General features: G+C 56.0%; 1 non-coding gene across 1 annotated transcript in view; it reads right to left on the bottom strand.

The window, feature by feature from the left end:
• Window positions 1-57, bottom strand: part of LOC124728931 — a 1909-nt gene extending 1852 nt beyond the window's left edge. The window contains exon 1 of the ribosomal RNA XR_007007489.1: window positions 1-57. This exon is cut by the window's left edge and continues 1852 nt beyond it. This is a non-coding gene — a ribosomal RNA (small subunit ribosomal RNA).
• Window positions 58-2500: the final 2443 nt, after the last annotated feature.

Raw genomic sequence — 2500 nt, 5'->3', positions numbered from 1 at the left:
CATGCATGGCTTAATCTTTGAGACAAGCATATGACTACTGGCAGGATCAACCAGGGAGCTGCGTCAACTAGAGCTGAGCAGCCGGCCGCCCGGGAGTGTGTCCCGGGGGCCCGCGCGAACACGCAAGCGTCCGCTCAATCATTCTGCAAACAGGAGGAGGCTGAGCTCCCCTGCACAATACACCTCGAAACCCTCTCAGGTCCCGGCGGCGCGCAGCGCCGTCCCAAGTACTTGGTCGGGTTCGAGAGAGGCGCAATCGCCCGGAGTTAGGCGAGTAGACGCTTTCGGTGCGACCACCCGTGCTCCCAACTGAGCTTGCCGCTGCCGACAGAGGCCCGGGAGCGTGCTGTCGTGGCATTGCCGGCGGGAGACAACACGCGCCACCTACGGTGACCGGCAGCTCCAACGCCAGCGCCACAGAAGGACAAAAGCCCCACTTGGGTGCCGAAGCGAACTCTCCCAGCACAGCGCACGCGCCAACACATCCGCACAGCTGCGATACAAACCACCAGCGAGAACCGCTGGGGCGACCGAGCAGCAGACGGCGTCGCGGCGCCGAGCGCCGGGCGGCGGCGCATCCTCAACGCACACAGTCCTCAATCGGACCAGCACACTGAAGATGTCCACCGCGCTTCGCACCGGGCCCGCGAGGACCTACTTTGGCCGCACGGCGCCGCGCGCAGGGTGCGCCGGCGCGCAGCTGCGACGCCTGCCGCGTCCGTCGGCCGGCGCGCCTGCCACTGGCCGCCCCCACCAGCCGGCTGTAGCGCGTGCGCCCACGCACCGCGCGGCCAGCACGCCGGGAGGCGCCCCCTCACCGGCCGGGGACGGTCCCACCCAGCCACCGCCGCGTATCGCTTCACACCCAGATGCCGTTCAGTTTCGTCGGCATGGTGGGTATCGCTGGAACAACCGGTTAGTACCTCAACCTATCGTCGCCATCACCGATTCACCCCTAGCGAGAACAACCGCACCACAACAGGTTACCATTTGTTCATTTGCGTAACTTCACCAGAAAACGCAGGCGTCCATCGCCATTTGCAACTTCAACGATTATTGCATGCCTGTGTCAGGTGTCACGCCACACTACGTCTGCCCACATACACGCAACAAAATGTGCACGCCTAGACAATACGTGGAAGGTGGCCCCCGTACGTATGCGATGTCCATTGCTCGAACGACTGTCAACCGGCCTCTGTAGCATGTCGCAGATATGGAACGCGGTGCACCATGCCATCACGGTGTGTGAGGAGAGACGACTAGGTCCGAATACATCAACAGACAGCTCATGCTGATCGCCATCCACGGCGTCCGTTCCTCCCACACGTCTCTATGGCGTACCACACTGCAATCCAGCTCTCATAGGGAGACGACACGTAGCTGCGTGCACAATATTTGCACTGTATGGTCCGCCGTTTTTGGGCGCAGTCGTTGTGCGGTCACACATGTGCCACGATGTATCATTCAGTACATAAGGACGAATGTGCAGTACAGATTGTGGTTCACGCGTACGACATCAGCGGACAGTTGACACAGGCCGCACCACAACGTAGCCTGAGTACGTCGCATGCGAAGGGCATTGAACATGCAAACTTCTCACCAACCAGCTTGCGAAGGCAGGGGGCAAGGTGGGGACGTGGGGAGGGGCGGCATGTACGTCCTGCTGCCATCCACATTACAGTGTACAGCAGGAGCATGTGGAAAGTGAGCAAGACTTGCAAGGTGTTTAACATGAAGCGATACACAGGGGTGCGGGCAGTGCGAGTAGCGAACTATATTGCGAGGGTTGCGGGTGGGCAACACTACAGTAATTGAACGAGTCGTATAACAATTACAGAGCAGGTTTAGGCGACAACGTGGGTTACGTTAAGGCGACAACATGGGTTAGGTTAAGGCACAACATGGGTTAGGTTAAGGCACAACATGGGTTAGGTTAAGGCACAACATGGGTTAGGTTAAGGCACAACATGGGTTAGGTTAAGGCACAACATGGGTTAGGTTAAGGCACAACATGGGTTAGGTTAAGGCACAACATGGGTTAGGTTAAGGCACAACATGGGTTAGGTTGAGGCACAACATGGGTTAGGTTAAGGCACAACATGGGTTAGGTTGAGGCACAACATGGGTTAGGTTGAGGCACAACATGGGTTAGGTTGAGGCACAACATGGGTTAGGTTAAGGTACAACATGGGTTAGGTTAAGGTACAACATGGGTTAGGTTAAGGTACAACATGGGTTAGGTTAAGGTACAACATGGGTTAGGTTAAGGTACAACATGGGTTAGGTTAAGGTACAACATAGGTTAGGTTAAGGTACAACATAGGTTAGGTTAAGGTACAACATAGGTTAGGTTAAGGTACAACATAGGTTAGGTTAAGGTACAACATAGGTTAGGTTAAGGTACAACATAGGTTAGGTTAAGGTACAACATAGGTTAGGTTAAGGTACAACATAGGTTAGGTTAGGTTAGGTTAGGTTACACGTTGTTGTACGGAAAGGT

Source organism: Schistocerca piceifrons, unplaced genomic scaffold, assembly GCF_021461385.2.
Source record: "Schistocerca piceifrons isolate TAMUIC-IGC-003096 unplaced genomic scaffold, iqSchPice1.1 HiC_scaffold_118, whole genome shotgun sequence".
Taxonomy (NCBI): Eukaryota; Metazoa; Arthropoda; class Insecta; order Orthoptera; family Acrididae; genus Schistocerca; species Schistocerca piceifrons.
This window is presented reverse-complemented; position numbering and strand designations above follow the sequence as displayed.